The sequence below is a fragment of the Pteronotus mesoamericanus genome, unplaced genomic scaffold (genome assembly GCF_021234165.1).
Source record: "Pteronotus mesoamericanus isolate MK-2021 breed Mesoamerican mustached bat unplaced genomic scaffold, CSHL_Meso_final contig_50, whole genome shotgun sequence".
NCBI lineage: Eukaryota > Metazoa > Chordata > Mammalia > Chiroptera > Mormoopidae > Pteronotus > Pteronotus mesoamericanus.
In genome coordinates, this window is record NW_026555186.1 from 33,153,646 (window position 1) to 33,180,968 (window position 27,323).

Here is a 27,323-nt window from a genome sequence, read left to right on the forward strand (position 1 = left end):
ATAATCTCAGTTTTTCATTGAGTTTGACAAATCCACAGACATTTGATTGAAAACTTGCTTGTGCTGGTGTGTGGAATCCAATTTGCAGTAAGTCACTTGTTCACTGTCAAGGTTAATAGTTTCTAGGCTACAGAGATGAGGAAAACATTTGTAGTTAATAAATTACCATTCTACCTTTTCGAAAAATGTTGTTCTGAGTTTCTCTGCTTCTTTTGTTAGCTCTGTGGTCATCGCTGCCTGCTTTCTATAACTGGATTGTCATTTGCCAGGGCCAACACCAAGTGTACTTATTACAGTATAGGAGTTTTTAGGATTTTCTTTTTAATGTTCAAATATGGATTATTGAGCAGTTGGTTATTTCCTTCCCAAAGTAAATAAGAGAAGCAAAATGACATGGTGGTTAAGTACATTTTTGCTATTAGATCATATTTTACTTTTCTGGCTGTGTGACACAGGATATGTTACTTAATATATCTGAGCTTAATTTATTAATCTTTAGAATTGAAGTAAAAATATTTTCTATCTCATAGGATTTTGGTAATAGTTCAATAAGATAATAGATGTAAGGTGCTTAACATAGTACCTAATACATAGAAAACACTCATTATAAGCTAGTGTCTGTTATTATTCTTACTATTTATTGCTGCTATTGTTGTTGTATTTTAGCCATCATTCATTCTTTTTCTTGTAGTAACATTACCCTAATTCCCTTATAGCAAATGGCCTCTCTGCTATCATGGACAATTTTGTTGGGAATGTAATTTAAAGTGCTTTGACATTCCTTAGAGGAGGGGTTGGTATGTGTCTTAAAATTAGGTAGACTCTTTTTTTGATGTCTAAGAAGGAAGATACAAAAATGAAGGTTAAACTAACAGGAAATGGCCAAAGCAGATTCATCCTTGTGGCAGCTCTGATGAGATGGAAAACTGAGGAATGGCTCTGGTCCCACCCTTTCTGAGGCTGCTGCTTTAGGCCTTGGGTTCTCTGAGCCACACCATATCTTCGAAATGCATTGTCATTTGCTCAAGTTACTCAGAGTAGAGTTTTATTTCTCATGACCAGAGAATGCAAAATGATGTTAATTATATTAACATGAATTATGCCAATTTTTCAAGTCAAAAAAACTGTGCTGTATGAAATACATTATTTCTTTGACTTGTTATTACACTATTCCTTATTATAGGGATCAATGAGTGAAGTATATTTTCAGTACTTCCGCTGTGGTCAGATGCTCACTCTAATTCATCGCTGTATCCCAGCAGAGGACTCGGTGCTCTATAGACATTTTGTGAAGAAATGGAGGAAACTTCTCTACCCGTGATCTCCGTTTACATCATTCTTGGGGTTAGAATTATGTTCTAATTCTTTTATAGGAAATAAAACTTTATTATGTACAACATTTCCTGAGTTAGGTAGTATGTTAGTACTTTAAGTGTATTGCTCCACTAACCCACACAGTGATTTTGAGAGCTGGGTATTTTTCACTCTCATTTTAGATTAGTAAACTGACTCTCAGATAATTTAAGAAAATTGCCTAAGATCACACACTTCAAGATGGAGCCCAGCTCTTACATAATTTCCAAAGTTTATGTATTTTTTAGTACACTATGGAAACATCTAAAATGTTTCCTTTATTTCAGGTTCTTTTGTTTCTTATTCTTCTCATTCACAAAACTGTCTGGTATTCTATTTTTGTATATTTCCTTAGGGTAAATAAAACTGACCTCTAAAGAAGTATGTCAAAACTTGCAGGACCACGTGAGTGTCATCCTTTTCGGAGCGCTCCTCATGGGAAGTTGTGCTCTCTATTGCTCCACGTATTGTCTCATGTCTGAGCCCCAATCTCTTGAATGCCTTCAATGCAGCAACTCATTCTTTGGGAAAGTATTTGATCTTTAAAATAGCTAAAGGCATTTGGAGGGCCGTCTCATGAAGAAGATGGATAAGCATGTTGGGAAGGACCATTTTTTGTCTAAGTGTTGAGACTGGTTCAGTTGTGGCTATTGAATTGTTCTGAAGACTGTTCTCCAGGAGAGGTTCCTAAACTCTTCTTTTATCTATCAAATGTACTGATATTTGAATATATGGTGACAAACACGGCAGACATGAGTCTGGTCCTCATGGAGCTCTCAGTCCGGCCCTGAACACTGATAAGACAACAAACTGGAGTTTCATTACATTTGTGACACATGTGCTAGGAAGAGCCAAGCCTGAGTTGAGAGCCCTGTCTCAGAGCCTGGAAGTTTTTCCTGAGTAATCACTAAGCAATAGATGAAGAGAGCACAAGAGTAGGGCAGGGTTTCTCAACATCTACACTTGTGGCATTTTAACTGGGTAATTCTCTGTTGGTGGGCCGTTCTGTGCATCGTAGGGTGTTTAGCAGCATCCCTGATTTCTAACAACTACATGCCAGTAGCACCCCATTCCAGCTGTGACAACCACCGTAGGCCCAGACATTATTAAATATCCCTCAAGGAGCAAAATCACCACAGGTGAGAACCACTGGCGCAGGAGAAAAAGGAGCAAGCATGTTTGGGGAAGAGTTCGCGCAAGGGAACAGGATGTGCAAGGCCCTACGATGGGAAGGAGGAAGGGAGGCATTTTGGAGGAACTGAAGGAATGCTAGTGCATGATTGGTTCCACAGTTGATATTGTGAGAAGTTTTTTCTTTCCCATAATGGAGTCAGTCTTCCCTGCCCTATCTTAAAAATAGTTTTACTTCCTACTAATTACACCTTGTACTTAGTTCCTGCCCTCATCTTTCTTCTCTTATTTCTTTCTTTTCTACTTCTGTATTACTTCTTCCCCAAAGGTTTTGTAGAGGCTACTAGGCAGTTTAAGTGACAAGTCACCTAAGCCAGGTTATTCTGAACCTGAACACACTGAATATCCTGGTAAATTTCTCTGTAAAAGCCTCCTCTTCTACTGGTTTGTGACCTTCTTATATTAAACTAAGCAGGATGTGCATTAATTAAAATTAAAACAAAAGCATAGTAAGAAGCTGGGGAGGGGTCTAAACCAGAGGTCATAACAAGAAACAAGGTGCTGTCACGTGCATTGCAGGATGTTTACAAAATCCCAGGCTCCATCCACCATATGCCAGTGAAATTTTAACAAAATGAAAGAACTTGTTGTTGAGTAGGGAAAAAAGCCATTTTTGCAAAGCTTCTTCTAGTAAAGGAAATGGACAGGCACCATGGAGATGGTGAGAGGCATATAACTTACATATGGGATTTTTAAAAATTAGTTTGTTTTGTTGATGTTGAGTTGCAATGTGGTATGTATAGATATATATTTATATATATAAAATATTACTCAACAATAAAAAAGAATGAAACCCATTGCATTTGTAACAACACAAATGGACCTAGAGGTATTACATTAAGTGAAATAAATCAGACAGAGAAATACATATACTGTGTGATTTCACGTATATGTGGAATCTAAATAAACCAACAAAATGAAACAAAAGGGACTCATAGAGAATAAATTGATGGTTGCGGGGTTAGGGGTGGTGAAAAAGGTGAAGGGTAATGTTATGTAAACTTTCATTTATAAAATAAATAAGTCCTAGAGATGTAGTACAGCAGAGGGAATACAGTCAATAATATGATAACTTTGCATGGTGACAGACGGTTACTAGACTTTGTGTGACGATCACATCATGGGGTATATGAATGTCGAATCATTGAGTTTTGTACCTCAAATTAATATAATATTGTGTGCTACTTATACCATCATAAAAATAAAATTTACAGGTGTGAGCTAATACCTCTAAGCCCTCAGGGCACTCAGGAGGGTCTGGGTCACCTGAGCCTTCAGCATTGTTGCCTTATACCTGCAGCCTGGTCAGCTTACCCCAGGGGGCATTATAAATACCTGCATGATCATTATCTCTATAGCCCATGTCATGAAAAAGTTAGAAAGCAGTGCTAGATAACCAAACTTGCTAGAATTTTATACAAAATAGTATAAACTGGTCATGAATGTACAGTCTCTTTCATTTGTAAAAGGTTTGCATTACAGGACCATAATTTAGCAGCTCTTCTCGACAAGTTTTAAGTTTTTTATTCTGATGATATTGTTTACATTGATGACAATTCAGTTGTTTGTTGTTGTTTGTGGTCTCTTGCTATTTGTTTCTGGAAACCACACTAGCATTCTCAGGTGAATGGCATAATCCCTTTCAGTGGAAAAATCATGCACAATAGCTTTCTTTTTCTTAGCGGGACTGATTTTAAGCCTCTGCCTTCATGTTTGTTGCTGTATGAGCCCCAGAGGGTGTGAGCATCCTTGTTTGAAGCCTGTCATCCTCACTAAACTTAAGATGGGAGTGGCCACATCTATCTTGTTCACTTAATATTCCCACTGCCCAGGAGGCATATAACAGGCTCCCTGTAAACATTTGGTGAATTATAATGGTGATTGATTATGGGAAGGGGAGGAACCCAAGGGGAGAAGATTCAAAAAAGGAGTCTGGAGTCTTGGGCCCTTTTAACTTACCCTTTAAAAATTTGGTTGACTTCAGCTTGTATCTGGATTAGAAAGAGATTAGATGTGGTAAGAATTTGGTTATAGTTTATGACGATTAAAAAAGTTATTTGCTATTTTTAAATTGAATAGGTACTTTGCCACATTGTGAGAACATAAAGTTCATGGCCTGACATTTCATATCAGTGTATTCATACCTTGCTTTGCATGTGAAACAATGAAACAATGAAGGAGGGTCTTTATTTCAGTCAGCCTGAACTGTTAAGGAGCCTGAAGTTCTTAGGGTGGAAGTTGCCCCCCCGCCCCCCACCCCTGGCATGAGGTAGGGCAGAGGGTGGAGGGCTGGTAGCTCCTTCTCCTCTGTCCAACTCATGCTTATTTTCTTAACCAGTTTACTTGTCTTCATGTCTCCCTAACTTTCTATCCTCAACTTCAGAACATTTCTGAGATAAAAGAGGACTTGGGGGAAGCATTGTATTTAGGCCATTATTTCTTCTAGGATTTTTATGGTTTTGAGTTCAACATTTAAGTCTTTAAAGCAGTTTGAGTTTATTCTTGTGTATGGTATAAAAAGGTGGTCTAGTTTCATTTTTTTGCACATATCTGTCCAATATTTCCCATGCCATTTATTGAATAGATTATCTTTACTGTTGCATGTTTTGTGCCTCCTCTGTCAAATATTAATTAAATATAAAGGTGTCGGTTTATGTCTGGGCTCTATTTTGTTCCATTGATCTGTATGTCTGTTTTTATGCAAGTGCCATGCTGTTTTGATTACTGTTATTAAAGGCCATTATTAAATAAGGTTACCTTAAACAGCAGCAAATTAGCATTTTCTGGGTATCAGTGTGTTAGGTAGGAAGCTATGGCTCTGCAGTCGAAAGCTTTCCCACAGGAACGAATGTAGGTTGTCGAACATGAAAGCATAGTCACTGGTGGCTAGCGACTCATTACTAGTCAGATTCATGAACAAAACCCTCTAGGATGAATAAAATTAGGCAGGATTTCTATTTAATTCAACAATCACTGGTTGAGCAGGCCATGTGTTTCTGTTAGCTCTGCCCCATATACATATGTGTTGAGGTAATGTTAGGTGTAGGGAAATTGTTTTTGACAAACATTGCTGTTTGGAAATATTTGACCTAGGTTGATTCAGTTTTTCCCTGAAAGTTCAGTGAGTCTGAAATGAAGATTATAGCTTCAGTTGTATGTAAAGTAGAGAAATAGAAACAGAGAAATACAACTCAAAGCACTTTGCCAACTCTTGCACTTGTATATTGTTTTTGTCCCTGATGTGATTACATTTTTAAACTTTATTTTTATTGTTTACACTATTACAGGTGTTCCTGTTTTTCCCCTCTGTCTGCCTCTACCCAGCCCTCGCCTCCCCTTCCCTCAGTCCATTGCCACACTGTTTTTTGTGTCTGTGAGTTACGTATGTATGTTCTTTGGCTAATTCTTTCACCTTCTTTCCTACAGTCTCCCCTCCCCTCTCTCCTCTGACAGCTGTCAGTGTGTTCCATGTATCCATGCCTCTGTTTCTATTTTGTTTGTTTGTTTTGTTCATTAGATTCTACATACAAATGAGGTTGTATAGTATTTGTGTTTCACTGACTGGCTTATTTAACTTAGCGTAGTAACCTCCAGTTCCATCCATGCTGTCACAAAGGTAACAGCTCTTTCTTTTTTACTGCTCCATTGTATTTCATTGTGTAAATGTACCATAGTTTTTTAATCCACAAATCTACTGATGGGTACTTGGGCTGCTTCCAGATCTTGGCTATTGTAAGATAACACTGCTATGAAAATGGGGGTGCATATTTTCTTTTGAATTGGTGCTTCAGAATTTTTAGGCTCTGTTTCCAGAAGTGGGATCATTGGGTCAAAAGGCAGTTCTATTTTTAATTTTTTGAATAAACTTCATACTGTTTTCTACAGTGGCTGTACCAGTCTGCCTTTCCACCAACAGTGTGTGAGGGCCCCCTTTTCTCCACATCCTTGCCAACATTTTTGTGTTGATTTATTGATGGTAGCCACTCTAGCATGTGTGAGGTAATATCTCATTGTGGTTTTAATTTACATCTCTCTGATATTTAGTGACATTGAGCATCTTTTCATATGTCTATTGGCCGTATGTGTGTCCTCTTTGGAGAAGTGACTATTCTGGTCTTTTGCCCATTTTTTAAAACGGGATTATTGTCTCCCTGGTGTTTAGTTATGTAAGTTCTTTACATATATTGGAAATTAAGCTCTTATCAGATGTATCATTGGCAAGTATGTTCTCCCATACAGTGGGCTCCCTTTTCATTTTGTTAGTGGTTTCTTTGGTTGTGCAGAAGCTTTTTTAATTTTATAGTCCCATTTGTTTATTTTTTCCTTTGATTCCCTTGCCCTAGGAGATATATTGGCAAGAATATTGTTACACAAGACATCTCATGTAATTACTTTTTAATTTCCCCAATTAAGATGGTTAATCATTTGAAGGGAGGAAACTTGGGTTAACCTGTGCTCCCAAGTGTGTATTGTAGTATAAGTACCTTAGAGACTGGAGTAAATACTGACTCACTGAAGGGATGAGATGCTCCCAAGGGTGTGTCCTTGGTGTTGGTATTTTCTGTGAGAAGCAAACCCAGTGTTGAAGCATCATTCCTTTAGGTTGTGATGATTTCCTTAAAGGTTTCAACACAATGACACTGACTGGCTGCCAGACTAATTGATTTCCACCACCAACCTTGTTTCATAGGCAAGCTGTGCCCAAGGGTAAAATAATACGCATGTGAGGAGAACTTTTCCAACATGTGCTCCTAAACCGTCCCCCTTGAATAGGGTGACCTTTTGGTGAACAAATGTTCTTTCACCTTCACTGTTTAGAAGTTGTTAACACTGGGCCAACTGCATGATTGATGCATGAGCTTTCCCCTCTTTTGTGAAGTAAGGTCTACTCTATCGGCCTCAGAGCTGTGAGCTTTTTATGTTGTTTTCCTTTGATAAGATGGCTGGGCTACCCATAAATTTGAATGTATTTTTTAATAACCTGGTGGCTGCTGAAAGAAAGTTATTCTGCTTTGTAGGCTTCTGGCTTTTCTTCTGTAGCCCCCAGTGCTTGCTAGACCTTTTGTGAATGTGCCCTTCTATGTGTAATCTGTTGAAAATTAAAAAAAACTTAAGCAAGATTTCTTGCTTAGGATTTGGATAAGTGAGAATCTCTTTTTTGAGTCTGTTAAGGAGGGGATAACTTTTAAAGGCAATCCTAACAAGGTTCAGAGTTTTTCAGCTGTAGAAAGCATTAAAAAGTTAGAAAGCCCAGTAACAACATTCTTTAGTAATTTTTAATTTGGGAACATGGAGGTGGAAAGTGAGGGCTGGTACATACTTAAAACCCACTATTACACATACTGACAGAGGGAGGGATTGAGTAATTAAGAATATAGGCTCCAAGGGTTTAGTGTGATCTTGGGCAAATTACTTATCCTGTTTATGCCTCAATTTCCTTGCCTATAAAATAGGAATAATAATAATAATAGTACCAATAGGTAAACACAGCTCATCTCCTCACACAACCACATCAAAATTACAACTAATATATAGAACAGCTATCACTCAGAACTGTTGGAAATTGAGGTGAATGGAAGTGTGACAACTACGGAATTAAAGAAACCACATTCATCCAGACTGGAAGAAAGGGTAGAGACATGGAATGGGCTGGCCCTACATCCATATGTGGCTGGCATATCTTGGGAGCGAGGAGTCCTAGACCTATTCCAGGCCTCCCAGCCCAGGGTTCCAGTGCCAGGAAGTAAGTCCCCATAACTTCTGGCTGCAAAAACCAATAGGGAATTGAGTCAGTGGAAGAAACCTCTGGAGTCCCACACATGGACTCATCTACTCGTACTCACTCCTTTTGAGCTCCAGCTCCAGGGTAGCAATCTGAAAGGCACCAGTAGCATACAAGGGAGAACTAAAGTGTTTGTCATCAAGTGTATCTTTCATTTCTGACTGGATCTTTTCTTTGCCATTGAAGTCCTTGCTATATTCCTCGAGCATCCTTATAAACAATGTTTTGTGAAAGGTGGGAGCTGGGGGGCAGCTTTCTCACAGACAGAAAGGTGGGCAGAGGCCATTGTCCATTTTATGAGCCCTCCCCCTTCAGAGAGTTACATAGCTGGCAGTTGGTTGCTATCTGAAACTCTAGTAACATGGCTAGCACTGTTTGCCCCACCCTGAAGATCCCCTAAGACTCTGTCCCACCCAGTTTTGGGGCCCACCCAAACTGTTAACCATGACTTTTCCATATGAATGGATGGTCTTGGCTCATGATTCACAACTTCCTAAATCATATCAAACAAGCAACAGCTGGCCTCACTAAGTTCCCAGTCCCCGTACCTCTTGCTAAGTGGTCCCAGGTATGGCACTGGCAGTAGCCAGCCTAAAGTCACAGCTTGGCTTCACCTGGGAATCTTCAGGCCCAGCACAAGTAGCAGCCATCTCAGATTGCTTTATAGCTTATGCAGGGTGGCCTCAGGCAGAACACAGGTTGGGGTTGACCTTGGCTTGCACCACCTGGGAAACCACAGAGCCTGCACACCCAGTGGACAGCTACAGACCATGTCAGAGCACCACCCACCTGATCCTGCACAGCTAATCCTCCATGGAGGGCAGAGGTTGGTGGTCAGTGGTCACAGGGAGTCCTTGCAGTTGACTGGCCCAGGTAAATCCTTCCCATTGAACTGCTAAAGCAATGAAGGCTCAACTACAAAGGAGGGTGTACTCAGCCCACACAAAGGACATATCTTGAGTACCCAGCTTGGATGATAGGGGACGCTGTGCCACTGGACCCTGCAGGGCACCTACTACGATAGACCATGCTACCAAGGCAGGGAGTCATAACAGCTCTACGGAATACATAGAAACAACCACAGGGAGGCTGCCAAAATGAGGAGACAAAAAAACATAGCCCAAATGAAAAGATGGGTCAAAACTCCAGAAAAAGAACTAAACACAAAAAAGATAAGCAATCTATCAAATGCAGCACTCAAAACATTGTTTATAAGGATGCTCGAGGAATATAGCAAGGACTTCAATGGCAAAGAAAAGATCCAGTCAGAAATGAAAGATACACTAATTGAAATAAAAAATAATTTATGGAGAAACAACAGTAGAGAGGATGAAACTGAGAATCAAATCAATAATTTGGAGCATAAGGAAGCAAAAAACAACCAACCAGAACAGCAAGAAGAAAAAAGAATCCAAAAAAAAAAAAAAACCAAGGGCAGTATAAGGAGTCTGTGGGACAACTTCAATCATTTCAACATTTTCATCATAGGGGTGCTAGAAGGAGAAGAAAAAGAGCAAGAAATTGGAATTCTATCTGAACAAATAATGAAAGAAAACTTCCCTAAGGTAGTGAAAGAAATAGACATTCAAGACAAGGAAGCACAGAGAGTCCCAAATAGGATGGATGCAAAGAGGTCCACTCCATGACACATCATAATTAAAATGCCCAAGGTTAAAGATAAAGAGAGGATCTTAAAAGTAGGAAGAGAAAAGCAGTTAGTTACCTACAGGGGAGTTCGAATAAGCCTGTTGGCTGATTTCTCAAAAGGAACTTTGCAGGCTAGGGAGGTTGGCAAGAAATATTCAAAGTCATGAAAAGCAAAGCTATTAATTATAATCACAGAACAGATAAAGAGTTTCCCATAGGTGACAATTATAATTGAGCAACAAAAATTGTTTTTTAAAAGAGCTTTCCAGACAGGAAAAAACTAAAGGAGATCATTGTCGCTATACTATTATTATATGAACTGTTAAAGGGACTTCTTTAAGAAAAAGAAGATCAAAGTGTGAACAATAAAATGGCAAAACATATACATCTATCAACAATTGAATCTAAAAAACAAACTAAGAAAACAAGAACTGAGAGAATCATGGATATGGAGAGCATTTTGATAATTGCCAGATGGGATAGTGGTGTGAGGAAATGGGTGAAGAGGTGAGGGGATTAAGAAGTACAAATAGATAGTCACAGAATAGCCATGGGGATGTAAAGTGCAGCACAGGAAACGGAGTAGCCAAAGAACTTATACACATGACCCATGGACGTGAACCATGATGTGCAGACTGGGTGGGTAAGTGCGGGGTGCTGAGTGGACGAGGCAAAGGGAGGAAAACTGAGACAACTGTAATAGCATGATCAATAAAATACAGTTAAAAATAAATAAAAAATAATATTAATAGTGCCTACCTCATAGGGTTGTTGTGAAGAGTAAATTGTTTAATATATACAAAGGGCTTAGGTCAAAGTTCCAGGTGCATTGGAGGTGCTACTTGAATGTTAGTTCTTGTAGAGTCTCCAACAATTCTGTAATCTCTATAGTCTTAAAATTGAATGACGGTTATTTTATTACTTTTAAAATAATTTATTTAGTGGCAAAACGGAACCCTGAGCTGATATGAGACTATATTTTTCTTCACTTATTCCATTTAATGTGAATTTTTGTAAGTTTGCGTATAGAGATAATACGTTCTATGTATGGTGATGGTGCTGCCCAGACTACTAGGTGGGTTATATATGTATGGTGTATGCACTGTATTACATTTCCAAAGTCAGAAATATTCTGAAACACATTTGACTCCAAGGATTTCAGGTAAAATACTGGATGTATGCTGAGATAGGACAATAGATTGGTATTAAAAATTCTTGCTGTTTGATCACCCATCCTGTTTCTTCTTGGTTGCATCCCTTGGCATTTTCTTATAGTAATTAGAGAAAATAGAAATTTCACAAGCTGTTTACTTATTTATTAAATATTTACTGAATGCTGACTATGTGTTGGATTGTCATGGTCTCCTACGTCTAAGGAACTGATTGGCCAGTGGGAACTGTACTTTATTGATGGGCTACTTTTTGCAAAGCCTTAATCATGACACATTATTAATGTAACCTCCAATCTCGCAGATAATCAGTTCTTACAAATGAAGAAACAGAGGCGCAGAGATGGTAAGTAACCTGCTCAAATCTGGTGAATGCTTGAGCTGGGAATTAAACTCTGGTCTGAGAGGCTCCATTGCCTCTCTTCTTCCCACCTTACCATGGGCCTCTTGCTGAGAGCACATAGAACTAATGGTTCTTAAAGAGGTTCTTGTAGATTTTAATCTCTTTGCTACATGCCAGCTTCTGTAAGGCCTTGCAAACTGGAAAGGCAGAGCCATTCCTGCTTGACCTCCCTGAAAGGGTTGTGTTACCATGTGCAGAAGGCCGGTGAGCAACCCCTGGGCAGGTTGGGCAAGTCAAAAATGAAAATTATAGAATAAGGTTTACATGAAAGAAATATCGGAAAACTGCAAAGTCAGTTCTGTTTAACAAATCTCCATAACATTTTTACGGAAGTAAAATTTATATGCCATGAAAATGACAGGTCTTAAGTGTTCAATTCAATGAATTTTCATAAGAATTATGTATTTGCGTATTTATCACTGGAGAAAGTCTCTTGCCCTCTTCAGTCAAACCTCACCCTGTAGCACCATTGTTCTGAATTCTCTCTTCATAGGTGAGTCTTGTTGGTTCTTGAGCTTCATATAATTTGAATCAAACAGGATGCTCTGTACTGTGTCTGGCTTCTTTTGAGCAGTGCACTGTTTTAAAAAATATATCTAAATTACGTTTATCAGTAGTATTGTATTATCTGAGTATACCATGACTTATTTTTCCATCCTTCTATTGTTGGACATTGAGGTTGCTTTTAGTTTGGAGCTATTCAGTAAAGCTGCTATAAACATTTAAAAGATAAGTAAAATCTTTCATGGACAAAATTTTTCATCTCCCATGGTCAATACCTGGGATTGGAATTGTTGGGTCAAAAGGCAGATATTTAGTTTTATAAGAAACTGCCAAATAGTTGCAATATGCATTTCACACCTTTAATGTCTGAGAGTTCTCGTTGTTCCACTTGCCATCAGATGTCAGTTTTTAATTTTAGCTATTTCAGTGGGTGTCGAATGGCAAATGACTGTAGTTTTAATTTGCATTTATTTGGTGATTAATGGTGTTAATTAAATATATTGTTGTATGCTTATTGGCCATTTATGTATTATCTCTTATTAACTGACTCTTCAAAGCTTTGTTCATTTTTTCATTGGGTTGTTTGACTATTTATTATTGATTTTAGGAGTCCTTAATATACTGAGATACAAAATCTTTCTCATATGTATGCATGTGTAGCAAACATTTTGTTTTTCCCTTTTATGAAAAACTGCCGTCAGTTCTTTTTTTTTTATTTTTATTTTTAATTAATTTATTTACTTTTTAAATACATTTGTCTCTGCCTTCCCCCCACCTCTTTCCCTTGCCCCCTCCCACCTTCCCTCCCTCAGCTCTTCCCCTTTGGTTTTGTCCATGAGTCCTTGCTATATGTTCCTTGACTTTCCCCTTCCCTTCCCTTTCCCTGCCCCCCCTTCCCTCTTGTCTCTGTTGATTTCTTTTCCTTTCAGTATTGCTGGTCATATTTTCCTTGCTTCTTTGCATTGTTGGTTAGGTTCCGCTTATAGGTGAGATCATATGGTATTTGTCTTTCGCCCCCTGGCTTATTTCACTTAGCATGATGCTCTCCAGTTCCACAAAATGAAAAGGGAGCCAACCATTTGGGAAAATATATTTGCTAATGATACATCAGATAGAGGTTTGATCTCCAAGATATACAAAGAACTCACTCGACTTGACTCCAAGAAGACAAACGATCCAATCAAAAAATGGGCAAAGGACCTGGGCAGATGCTTTTCTAAGGAGGAGATACAGAGGGCCCAGAGGCATTTGAAAGGATGCTCTGCATCACTAGCCATCAGAGAAATGCAGATCAAAACCACCATGAGGTACCACCTCACACCGGTCAGAATGGCCATCATAAACAGATCCACAAACAACAGGTGCTGGCGAGGCTGCGGAGAAAAGGGAACCCTAGTCCACTGTTGGTGGGAATGCAGACTGGTGCAGCCACTATGGAAAGCAGTGTGGAATTTCCTCAGAAAGCTGAAAATGCCGTCAGTTCTTTAAAAGTAAAATTTCCTCAGAAGAGGGGTCTTGGTGACTGCTATTGCTGATTACACTATTTGTCATATCTTCCTTTTTCAAAGAGATTTCTGTGCAATTGGTAAGAGGAAGGACACTTGTAGAAAGTATGCATTGCTTGTCACCCCCAAATTATTCCCCTTATAGACACTCCTCTGAAGTTATAATAGGAATGTGTGGTTTGCTCTCCATATTTTATTACCCTGTTTAGTATATCATATTTAATTTGGGGAAGTAAAAATTACTAGCAAGTTGAAACAACAAAAACTATAAACTTTTTATCCAAAAATAGAACTTTCAGGAAGATGTGATGATAATTATTTAAAAGTTTCCTTTTTAATTATAAAAGTAAAACATTTCATGGAAAGTTGGCAAATATTTTTAAAGAGAAGAAAACTAACACCAAAAGTTAAAATAACTAGTTATTTTTAAGAAACAAAACAACCCAAGATTTCTGACTTTAAGGATTAATTCCTAGTTTACTTTTGTTAGACAGATCATACTGTATGTCTTTCTGAAGAGAAATATATTTACAATTGAGGAGCTACTACTAGAATTGGCTCCTGCTCACGTAATCAAGCAATATCCTTTAAAAGCTAGAGAGGTAGAACTGGGCTCATTAATTTCCAATATGAAGTCTGCTACATGTGTCTTTTTGTTTAAACTCTCATCTAATTCAAGAGAATAAAATAACAGTCTAAGACCATTAAGGAGAGGGAAGCATGTTTCAACCAGATTTTGTTCTCTTGAGTTTATACAGGGACTGTCCAGAAAAAGTCCAGCCATCCTTAGTATAACAAGAATGGTTTGCAAGATGGCTTAACCTGGCAGCCAAGGAGAGTGGACTGGAATGCACATGCATGAACAATGATGAGTTCACTGTACTAGTCAGCAGGGGCAGTAGACATTGTTGAGTGAGCATGTGTACTGTGTGGCCGTCGCATTTAAAATGACTAAGCTAGTAGAGCAATGAATCTGCATCAGTTTTTGTGTTAAGCTTGAATGTTCCTCTGTGGAAAGTATTTGGATGATTCAGAAGGCCGCAGCTGTGGGCAACTGGTGATTGGCAGTTTCATCACAACAACACACCTGCTCATGTATCACATCTTGTGCAGAGTTTTTTGGCAAAATATCAAATCACCCAGGTGGCTCAGCGCCCCTACAACCCAGATTTGATGTCCTGCAACTTCTGGCTTTTCCCAAAGCTAAAATCACCTTTGAAAGGGAAGAAATTTCAGACCATGATAAGATTCAGGAAAATATGTTGCGGCAGCTAATGGAGATTGGGAGAACTGTGTGAGGCCCCAAGGTGCCTACTTTGAAGGGGACAGAGGTGTCATTTTCCTATGTACAATGTTTCTTGTATCTTGTATATCTTCTCCAATAAATGTCTTTATTTTTCATATTACATGGTTGGATACCCTCTGGACAGACTTCGTATTATGCGTAGCTATGAAACATTTTTCCCATTTGGAGAGTAGTAAACTTGGGCAACTATTCTGAACTTCTTCTCCTACTCTTTGGGTCCAGTCTCTACAGGGCAGGACACATGCAGTGGTAGGTTTCAAACCAGGTTAGTCTCCTAGCTCCTTAGGCATTTTCCTGTCCATTTGAATGGCTGCTTCTTAACTCAAGCATTCTTATTTCTGTCATGGGCGGGATTGTGTCCCCTGTGAGTTTATATGTTGAAGTCCTAACCCCCAGTACTTCAGAATGTGACTAAATGTGACTGTATTTGGAAATGAGAGCATTAGAGTGGACCCTAATCCAGTGCGACTGGTGTCCTTATAAGAAGAGGAACTTTGAACACAGACAGGTACAGAGGGAAGACCATGCGAAGACATACAGAGAAGATGGCCACGTTCGAGCCTGAAAGAGAGGCCTCAGAAGACACCAACCTTGCCAACACTCTGATCATGGTCTTCTAACTTCCAAGACTCTGAGAAAATAAACATCTGTTTTTAAGCCACCCAGGCTGTGGTATTTGTTATGGCAGCCCTAGCAAATGAATATAGCCTCTAGTGGACCATCACTTTGCTACTATGAATATTAAGTGGTCAGTGCAGAGACTGAGCTAAATTGCAGCCCATGTGTTACCCAAAGACTCAGACCACTTACATTAATCACTTCTATTTTTAGCCTATTTAGTATTTTTTAAAAATCAAATAATTATAGCTTATTTCATGGTTTCAAAATATTATATAAGATTGGATTAATATGTATCTCCTGAGTTCCACCAGATTTTCTGCAAAATAGGCAGTTATGTAAAATGTATCAAACAGTCCTTTATTTGAACTTTTAGAGCAAGGGGAAAAAATCTTTCTTTAGCTGTTTAACCATAAAACTTTTTTATTCTTGGGGGCAATTTTGAACATTTCTGTGCCTTAATTTTTCTTCTAAAATGTGGAATAATAATAGTACATACCTACCTCATGGAATTTTTTGAGGGTCAAGTAAGATTTTTACTTGGCATAATGTTGGCATATGAGGTTTATTAGATAATGTGCTTTGGAATATTACTGATTTTCTAAAGATTTGGCAGTTCAGCAATAAATCTACACAAATATGCATACACATATTTTTTTTTCTTAATATATTTGTGTTGATTCAGGCCAGAAGAAAACCTTTCAAGATGCAAGTACCTATTCTGGGTGTGGTGGTGTATTTTTCTTTTTCTTTTCTTTTCTTTTTTTTAGCACTCCTGAACTGCTGGCTTTCAGGAGAGAGTTTTGACCCTTCTTAAAGACCACAGGCCTCTCTGTTACTCTCCACCTGGACTTTAGCACTGGAGAAGGAGGCAGGGACCACTCCTGGGGATTGACTTTTGGTCCTTCCGTCTCTCCCTCCTGTCCTTTGTCTGCAGTTCATGAATGCACAATTGAGGGAGGTCATTTTCTTGAGGGTCAATAAAGACTTAAGGTCCTAGTTCTTTGAACACACATGGACATGCCCTCGCCTCAGAAATTTATCCCCCTTTCAGGTAATTCATTTCAGTTGGCAAGCTCTAAGGGAAACATAACTATTAACCACTGACACCTCAGAGTTCATTCCTTAAATTACATCATTACATTTCTTCTCCTGATAGCAGGCTGGAGGAATGTGGTGCGTGGATGTAGTTAATGAGGCAGGACGGGCAAGCCTGAGCAACAGGAAGATGCTAGAAAGTGCAAGAGGCTGTGGGAATGAGAAAGAAGCACTGGGAGCTAGAAAAAAGCCTTTAAAAGGGCCACAGGATAAGCCTGTGCTGCTTGCAATATTGTTCAGGGTCCTTGGGGTCTTGTGGTTACTTAAAAGAGGGCAGAGCTTTCCCACCTGTCTTCATTCCCCCTCCTGCTTATTTAGTTACGGGTACAAAGTTAGCCTGAGTCACAGCACTGCTGTGGATGGAAGTTACCTTCCTCAAGCCTCATATCTATTGCCTGCCTTCCTCATTTCTCCCTCTCGCTTCCCTCCTACTGAGCCCAGGCTTAATCTCAGTTCAGAGTTTACTGTTTATTCCTACCTGGTCAAGGCCTGGGCTTCCACTGAGACCCCTTCAGACTTGTGTTCCCTCCTCTATAAATGCTCAGCACATCCTCATCCCTTTACCTATTTCTCCTTTTGAGTTGACACAAAAGCCACTTCCTTGGGGAGGTCCTGTTTGAGCCCCTGAATGAGGTCCCGCGTCTCTACATATCTCCTGGCAGCATACACTTCCCATGCCTACCACAGGCGGCAATGACACTTCTCATTTTTTGCATGAAAGATGATTAACTTTTACATCCCATGATAGACTATAAACCCCAGGAGGGGTTTCACATATGTCTTTTTCACAACTGTGTCCTTAGGCCAAGCACAATGTCTGGCATGAAATGAACTTTTGATAAACATTCTTCTAATGAATAAATGAGGGCCCCTTGGAGCACACTTGCATGTTCTCTGCGAGGCGTCCAAGGAATGAAGCCGTCCTCATCCTCTAAGGAGGCCAGAGCGTGAATATGAGCTGACTGGAGAGGAACAGACCAGGCAGTTTCCGGGCTCCGGCTCAGGTGGCTCCTGTGCCCATGGATCTTGGGAGCATTCGACGTGGGTGGGTGTAGCCTGGGTGGTGGGGTGCATGGCCGGTGCCCCACGGGCAGTGCTCGCTGGTGGTTACAGAGTATATGATTGCCAATTTGGGTTTATAAGGCACTTCCAGAGAAATATAAATTTATTAGAGGCAACTTCATTTCTTTCCCCTGTAATTTTGACTGTTGCTTTCTTCCATAAGGGAAGACTATAATAACATAAAACCTTATTTGGGCTGATTTTGCGATTGTTGACAAATGTTACAGATTTGCACTTTCTCTGGATATTGCACAGTGCTGGTGTATTCATTACTTTATATGGGTATGGCTCAAAGCCTTTTATAGAATGACTTGTTTCTCATTTCTGCGGTCAGTAAAAACAAAAAAGCAAAGTGTCACATACTTTTGTAGTCTACTGTGGAATTCTGATGATTCGTTTTTAATGAAACTGATTTTTTTCCCCACAACCATGAAATAACTGCCAAACCTCAGTTCAGTGCCTCGGATGCATGGATTATGATGATGAGAACTGCGTTCATCCCTGTTACCTACAAAACTATCTCTGTGAACATTACAAAGTACCGGGGAGAAACCCGAGTTTCAGATATACTTGCAGATCTTTGGGGTGACTTTTTTATTTTTTGATGTTGGAAGCTAGACTGTTTGGTGCTCTGTGAGAGCTTCTAGTGCTTTGTGCTCTAAGGTAAAGGCATGGGAAGTAAAGATGGGTGTAAAGGTATAAACTGAATGATTAATGTTCAAGGAACAAAAATATAATTACATAACTCAGAACAAGACACATTGTCTTCTGGTTCCAAATCTTCATTCCATTGAAGCTTTGATCTTCATTGCTGATTTTACCGTTTTGTAATTGTGAAAGGCCCTCTAGGTTAATGGGAGTGCACTGGGTAAGGGATCAGAAGACCAGTTCCAACTCTGGCACTTTCTTATTATGTGACATTAGCCAAAACATTGAACTCCTTGCATCTCACTTTCATCTGTAAAATGGAATTTGTAATAGCTGTCCTAACCTACCTCCTAGGGCTTGTTCTGATTTGGAGGAAAAAGTCCTGCATGCTTTTATATAACCCAAAGCAGATACTGCAGCCATTAAATGCTTTGTTTAGTAATTGGCAGAATTTTGCCTCTGTAAAATTAGATAACTCTTTCCATATACATTTGGAATTAGACTACCCTGTACTTGAAATTATAATTTGTATTTGTGCGTGAGGGGTATATCTGTATGTATGTGTTTATGAGGTTGTGTTTTATTGTACGTGTATGTTATTCAATCACTTGTTTCCAGGAAATTGAAAATAAGAACCTGATTACAGCAAAAATGTACAGGCTTGATCATCTTACCTCCTAGTGGAGGAAAGATCAAGAGCTTGATTAAGTGATATAAGACATACTTGGCTGGATTGCTGGTGTCCCATGTATGGTTTTATCTCTGATTAGGCCACATTTTGAAAAATGTGATCTTCGTCTTATAGAATCTTGTAGAGTGTTTGGTGTCAGACCAAATACTTGGCTTGATATGAAACCTCAGGAAAATGGCTATTCCAAAAGCTAAATGTACTAGGAAAAGTTTACTTCTGGTATAAAAATGAGATAGCCTTAGATTGGAGGAGGTGCTATTTTCTTTCTAGTGTCAGTGATCAGCTGGGTCCTGGCTCTGAGGCATGGAGATTGATGTGTGTGGAGGGAGGGAAGGAGCCAGACAGGGAGCTGGCTTAGTAAGAGCCTCCACAGTCCGTCTGGGCTTCTGTGCTATTGGGGTCATCAATTCCAGAAAGAACTGTAAGTTACTCTCTGTTATTCTTCTATATATTATATCCTAACCATCAATAAAATCTTTTTTAAACCTTTTTTTTAATCCTCACTCCAGGACATTTTTTTCACTGTTTTTAGAGAGAGAGAAAGGGAGAGAAGAAAAAAGAGAGAGAAACATTGATGTGAGAAACATCAATTGGTAGCCTTCTGTATGTACCCAGACCACGATCAAACCTGCAACTCAGGTAATGTGGCCTGACTGGGTATTGAACCCACAACCTTTCAGTTATAGGGTGATGCACCAACCAACTGAGCCACACCAGTGAGAGCCATTGATAAAATCCTATTGAAAGTTACAAGCTAGTCTTTGCAGATTGAGGAGTCCTGGTCCATGTTTCAGAAAGACTAACAAAAGGGAGAACATTGTCCCCTACCAAAAGTCAAATGGGACTTCCAGCAGAGGACTCCAGTAGAGGACAGCTGGGTCCATCAGAGGAGCCTCTCATGAGGGTGCAGTTGGTAGAAGCAGCAGCATGGCAGGGTGACAAGGAGTCTCCAGGGCAGGATGTTAGGGACTTTTGCTAGGGCAGAAATTGGTGAGCATTCCTAGAAACTGTTAAGTCTAGGCCTATATTCCAGGAACTGGCATCACAATAACTTACATCATAGTGAGTTGGGAATAAAACACTAGTGCAACCTCATTTCCTAGTCATGGGCTGGCAATGGATTATGAAGTTACATCTATCTCTCCTTTTGAAGAGTCTCCTCTTGAACTTCTTAGGTCTTCCAAGGCATAAGGAACTCTCCTCTGGGGGATGAGGTCTAGCTCTTCTGGTGGTTCCATCTGCATAGAAAAGAGGCAAAGAAGGAACTTCAAAAGGGAGGGACTGCACAGTGGAGGAGAGGAGAACATTTTTAACGTCTTATTTTCCTTCGGCTGAAGTCTTTCTTTTCCAGTTCTGCTTGCCTGTGATACACTGAGAACTCCATTGAATCTTAGACCCACATTAGCTCTTTTTCTCTGTGTGCGTCATAAGTTGGTTACTGGCAAACATTTTGGCTACCGCCACCCAGGTCTTTATTGCAGCTGCTCTCTGCTTCTGCCTCCATGGCCTACCTCATGTTCCTCCTGGCCAGGGCTCCTGTACCCATCAAGTGCCCTGGGCACAGTGGTGAAGACGTAGGGATTTTCAGAGGTTTACAAGGAAGAGTAAGTACTGAAGAAAAAAATCTTATTGCCTGCAAAATACAATATACAAACATACACTTTCAAAATTAAAATGAATAAATCTTGAATAATAAATTCTTGAACAGATTTTGAATAAGACCTCTTTCGTAGTTATATACAAATTCCTTTTATTGTAAGGCGTGGCTATGTTCTAAAATATTTGTTACTATGTAGATTAAGTGTGGCTTCCAAAGTTGAGAGTTCTTGGGCCCATTAGGATCTTAAATTAGAAGCTAGTTTTCACTGCCTACTCTAAACTATTCCCTGCCTCAAATCTTTTTCATATTATTTTGTCACCCACTCAAATTTGTTCAGCTAGAGTTAATAGCTGGGATATCATCCAGCAGAAAAAAGAATATAATAAAAGCTCAGTAAAGAAAGAAATGCATTTCCTTCCCAAGGCCAAAGTCCCTGGTGTTTAGACTATTCATACTGCAGAATGCTGACTTGGAGAACTTGCCATCTGGCCTGGGGTGACGCAGGTGTTCTGTTGAAAGGGAAGTAACTCAGGCTGGAGAGAAAAGCGAGATGCTACACGGCTGATTTCTTCTCAGCCAGTCTCCGGTGAGCAGACTCCCTTTTCAACCTGCACCTGCACCTTCCATCCATCCAGAGCTGGGGTTGCCTGGGATTTGGAACAACTGGTTGCCATTTTGTTTGGTCCTTGGGGGTCTAGGGGTAGGACCTTGCCTGATGCCCACAAGGCATTTTCCTTTTCATGATTGTGGGAGTCTTAATGCTAAATATGTCATTGGAGAAAGTCTGCCAGTTACAAGTAATGAACATTTATCATCAATTTTTTAGATGTGTGGTCACTGTTACTGGTGTATGTAATTTATGAAACAGACAGAGCTTAGAAATCTGTATCTCCTAATCAGTGTGTCCTTCTGTATCTCCCAGGTTCAAGAAGCAGAATCCCAAGGCCCCCTCTTTCTAGCACCATAGCTCTCAACGACTTTGGGGAGTTGAGTCTATAGGCTGGAGGATGCAAAGTGTGAAATATCAACCGTGAGCCAGGCCTGGCAGGGTGGCGGTTTCCAACAGTGGAGTGTTAAGGCCAATAAGCTTAATCCGAAGCAGAAGAACCATTGGAAATTGAAAAATGTATCCGCACTGTGTCAACGCCATCACTCTGAGTCTAGCGTGCTTATGCCAAAGATGTTATCGTGGTCTCTCTGGATGGCCTGGCTCCAGCCAGGGCCTGGTTTTATTGCCCATCTCTGTTAGGGGATCATAGTTTGATGGCTGTTGTCAGAATGCCCAAAGAACATTGGACTGGGAACTCAGGAGACTTGGATCATGGCCATTAATTAGTTGAAGGATTTTAGGAAAATCCCTTAATCCTGTGTATAAATTTCTCATCTCTAAAAATGAACATATCTTACAGAGCTGTGTGGGAGTAAAATGGTGTAAAATGTGTGAGGAACTTTGGGAATAAATGTAACACCTTCCTGGGTGAGGGAGTTGAGGTCAAGTAGAAAAATAACAAGCTAGGAGCTCAAAGACTGGGGTTCTAATTTGTGCTTTGCCATTTGTTAACTGTTTAACCTGGGGCCTTTAGTCAAGCTGGGACTGTGGTTCCTCAAGAGTACATAATAATCCTTACCCCTCAGAAGTGTTGCAAATGTTAAATGAGATGCTGTATGAGGTTATCAACTACACAGTGCTGTACAAATGATAATCTAAAAAGTGATTAATTTGGTGCTTTGCTATTCTCCAGCTGATGAGCTGGTTTATTTTTCTTTAATTAAAAATTTTTGGTATTATCGTCTTGAGAAATCTCATATTTGCTGGACATTAGATTCTCAAGGCTCACCCGTGGCATTTCCCACGCATGCTGAGCAGAGCAGAAACCAGGAGGGGTGCTCCTAGAGGCCTTTCCCACTCCTCGGCTCTTTGTGCCGCTCACTGGATAGGCTAGCACATTCCAACATGGCCTCTTGAAGCAGTTTGTGCAACTGAAGGTTTGGAGGTATGTTCTAAGAAGATTGCCCAGTTAACACTCAGAAGGGATTGGATATTTGGAATCAGCTACCTGAATTGAGGAGCTTCTGCCAGAGCAATTGGCCAAAGCCCCCTGGAGTTTGCCAGCTGTCTGGCTGGATGCAAAACAGAGAATCAGATTCAAAATGTCTGGACAGACCTCAGAAGGTTGCAGACACATTGGCTTCAGGATGGAAGGGGCCATGCTTGAGACTAATTTTGTGTAACACTTACCTTGGGAGCTCTGTGTGTGCCTTGAAAAGGCACTGCTGTGTGAGGAATGAAGTATCAAGTAGGCTCTTCCCGTTTCTCTCTTTCTTGCCTTTTTTTCCCCTGGCTCATCAAAGCTTTCACTGGTGATATCAGCAGTGAGCAGGGCAGAAAGCTCAAGATTGCTGCTCTTGCTACTTTTCCTTTTCACCTGGCTTTGCTGCTTTGGGATTTAAAATACGCTAAATTTCAGGTTCACCTTGTTAGGGCAGTAAATGGATAACCTTGCTTTCTGGTCTAAGAGGCACAGGGCTACAAGATAATGGCCTGTTCCATCTTTCCATCTGTTTAGCCCCACAGTGTCTCATAACGGGCAGCTGCGGCCAGTTGGGGGAAGAAAAAATCAAACCATAAATTGTCTACATGTTAAAATCTAAGAAACCTCAGCAGTTTCAGGAAAGATGCTCTCATGGCAGGGCCTCAAGACAACTGTTAATAAACCAGTGATCATAGTAATTGATTTATGGGCTGTGCCCAAGTAAGACAGAGTCAGAAATACACAAGCTGAAGTAGACAGACACTTCCCAAAGACAGATGGGAATAGAATATGTGACTTCAACCAGGAGAGAAATGAAAGCAGGTTGTCTTGTTCCCTTATCTCACTGAAGGTTGGAATAAAAATTGTCAGAATGATAGAGACTGAATTGGCTTTTGTGTGCTTATAGACTATAATAAAAATAGTGCAGCCAGAATGAATAGTGTTTATAGGAAGGCAATCAATTGCCTGTCCTTCATTTTGTTTCTGGTATGATTTGCTCTCCAGTCAACCAAATAAATATCTTGAATCATAAATGAAGAAAAGAAACAAACAAAAAGTAATGGAAAGAAAGGCACGAACCATGAGCTGAAAAATCATAAGCTTATGCAAATCCACAAAAGGACTGGAGGTGGTTATTCCAGTATGGATTTCTCTTCTGCCTTACATCATGAATGTTCTTTTCAATACATTTTAATGTGATTCTATGGAAGAAATTTTTTTGCTCTTTCTTTCTTAAGGGTTGTGTTTGTTCTTATTCTTCTTCACCTTGATCTAGAGCCTGTTCAGAGGGAATTTAAGTTGGAGGCTACTCGTATGGGGAAGCTTGACATAGCGCCTCAGTCAATAGACTGCATGTACCACAGGGACTGAAATCATAGGGCCTGGGGTACTGGAGTAGAAAACTCTTTCCCTCTACCCCTACTAGAAGGCTGTTCTTAGAGTAGGGAGTTTAGATTATTTAAAGGTATCTGCAGATTTATTGATTATGCTATTACAGTTGCCCCATTTTTTCCTCCCCTTTATTCGCCTCCACCCTATACCAGCCCCCTGCCAGCATTGCCCCACCCTCACCTGACTTAGTTCATGTCCATGGGTTGTACATATAGGTTCTTTGGCTTCTCCATTTCCTATGCTATTCTTAACCTCCCTCTGTTTATTTTGTACCTACTATTTATGCTGCTTATTCCCTGTACTTTTTCCCCCATTCTCCCCCCTCCTCCACCCCTCTGTTTTACTGTTCAGTTTTTGGTCTTCTTTTTCTTAGATAGATCCCTTTGACATTTCATATAATAAGGGCTTGGTGATGATGAACTCCTTTAACTTTACATTATCTGGGAAGAACTTTATCTGCCCTTCCATTATAAATGACAACTTTGCTGGATAGAATAATCTTGGTTGTAGGTCCATGCCTTTCATGTCTTTGAAAACTTCTTGCCAGCCCCTTCTTGCCTGCAAGCTTTCTTTGGTGAAATCAGCTAATAGTCTTATGGTAACTCCTTTATAGGTAACTGTCTCCTTTTCTCTTGCTGCTTTTAAGATTCTCTTCTTATTTTTAATCTTGAGTAACTTAATTATGATGTGCCTTGGTGTGTCCTTCTTTGGGTCCAACTTCTTTGGGACTCTCTGAGCTTCCTGGACTTCCTGGAAGTCTATTTCCTTTGTTAGATTGGGGAAGTTCTCCATTATTTTTTCAAAAAAGTTTTCAATTTCTTGCTCTTCCTCTTCTCCTTCTGGAACCCCTATGATTTGGATGTTGAATCACTTAAAGTTGTCCCAGAAGTTCCTAATACTCTCCTCACTTTTTAAAATTTGCGTTACTTCATTCTGTTCTGGTTGAATGTTTATTTCTTCCTTCTGCTCCAAATCGTTGACTTGAGTCCTGGTTTCTTTCTTTTTATTGTTGGTTCCCTGTATATTTTCCTTTATTTCACTTTGCATAGCCTTGGTTTTTTCCTCCATTTTGCGATCATACTCAACCAATTCAGTGAGCATCCAGATTATCAGTGTTTTGAACTGTACATCTGATAGGTTGGCTATCTGTTCATTGTTTAGTTCTATTTTTGGAGCTTTGATTTGTTCTTTCATTTAGGCCATATTTCTTTGTCTCAGCCTGCCCTGGAAATCATTGGAAGGGGAGGAGCCTTAAGTACTTTCCAGGGCCGGGACAGGAGGGCGCAACTCAGGTTGCTGAGTTGTGACAATGTCTGTTGGGGAGGGGTCCGAGAGGAAACAATGCCACTTGCTTGGCTCTTCGCGGCTTTCAGTCACTTCCCCCACTACTCATGAGCAAATTGGGCCCTTCTGGTGCTGATTCCCTGATGGGTGAGTTTGTGTACATTTTAGGACCGTGCGGGTCTCTCCAAGGGACTTTCCTGAGGCTGGGAGTTTCTCACACTGCCACTGCAATCCCCACAGGTTTTTTACCTCCAGAAACTTTGAGGCTTTCTTTCTCCGAACTGGAATCCTGGGTTGCGTGGTCTGCCTTGCTCCCCAGATGTTCCTCCGGTTTATCCACATGCAAATGTGGGACCTGCCTGGTCTGCCACCTGCCACCTTGCCTGCCCGGTCCTCTAGCCGCAGCCTTGCCAGGTGGCCTTTCTGCTCCTTCTACTGGTCTGTATGAATGTTTCTTCTTTAGCTAGCTGTCAGACTTCCATACAGTTTTATTTTCTGGCAGTTCTGGTTATTTTTTGTTTTTAAATTTGTTATTGTCCTTTTCATTGTGCAAGGAGACAAAGTGTGTCTACCTATGCCTCCATCTTGGCTCGAAGTCTCGTGTCTTCAGATTTTATTACATGTCCCTATTTATTTATTTCTTTATTTTGAGTTAACAGTGTTTCCCTCACCACAGGCTGTGGATCAGAATAGGAGTTGGAGCCTATGAAGTTGTGACTCACAACCCCTTTTTTTTGCTCTGCTGACAAGTGATAGAAGCAGAGAGAGCTGACAAGAATCAGGAGCATGTCCTGAGGACAGCTTGATCTTCTCAGTTCTTCCTGCAGAAAAGAAAAAAGTGGAAGAGCATTTTCTTCTTCTTATTGGATGACCTAAATGTGATGATAGAAGCAGCAGATTTTCAGATACTCCTGTTGGCAAAGGGGCAGGATAGTGCCCAGAACTCCCCTGGTTTTTGCAGGGCCAGTATAGGTGGAGCTGCATGGTTTTCACCTTCAACAGGTGGTTCTACAGATGTCTGTGTTCAGTCTTCCTGTGGAGACACGAGACACTAATCACTTTTTTTTGTTATCCAGCAAAGAGGCACAGTGGCAACTTCCATGGAACATAACATGGTCTTCCTTGTCTTCAGACAGTGGCAGAGGGCAGTACCACTTAGTAGAACAGAGAGGCCATAAGGGTAGTAGGAGCCGACTTGGTATAAAACACGCATGCAAGTTGTGTATAAAAAGAGGATGGTTTTGATAGAAGGATCAGTCCTCAGCTTGCAAAAGACTAAAGAATTCTATTTGGATCTGAATAGCTAGAAAGAAATATATTAGTGAGGTTGAGACTACTTAACAAACCATCATCATTATCATTGTCATCATCCTCACAATCAGTCTGCAGAAACTGTCCTCTATGAATGTTCTGTGACAAATACTGTCCTAAGTGTTTTGTAAATACTATTTCACTTTTGAAAAATGAGGCAGATAGAGTTTAAGTCCAAAGATATTATTATATACTTATTTGCTGCAGTTAGAATCTGAATCCATGACTACCTGATGCAGGCCTAGGCTTTTAGCCATTGTGAAATTCTGCCTCTGAAGTCAGGTTGTGTAACCTTAATGGAAGGAAGGAACCAAGCAGTTTTCTTTGTCATGAATCTAGGACTTCCTCAAGTCATTATATTTTTATTCCTTTTTATTTTTTAAATCCTTACCCAAGGATATGTTTATTGATTTCAGAGAGAGAAGATGGGGGTGGAGGTGGGAGGGGGAGAGAGAGAGAGAAACATCTATGTGAGAGAGGAACATTGATTGGTTGCCTCCCATACATGCCTTATCTGAGGATAGAACTCACATTTGCAACCTTTTGGTACATGGGACAACACTCTAATACATGGAACTACCTAGCCAGGGCAAATCATTATATTTTAACTTAGGAAGTACTAGGTTTCCCCGAGTGGATTCCACATCCGTAAATGAGTTAGATGGGACCATCTCGAGACTGGTGCCAAAGCAAGGTAGGAACCACCTTTGTGTCTTACTTACTGCC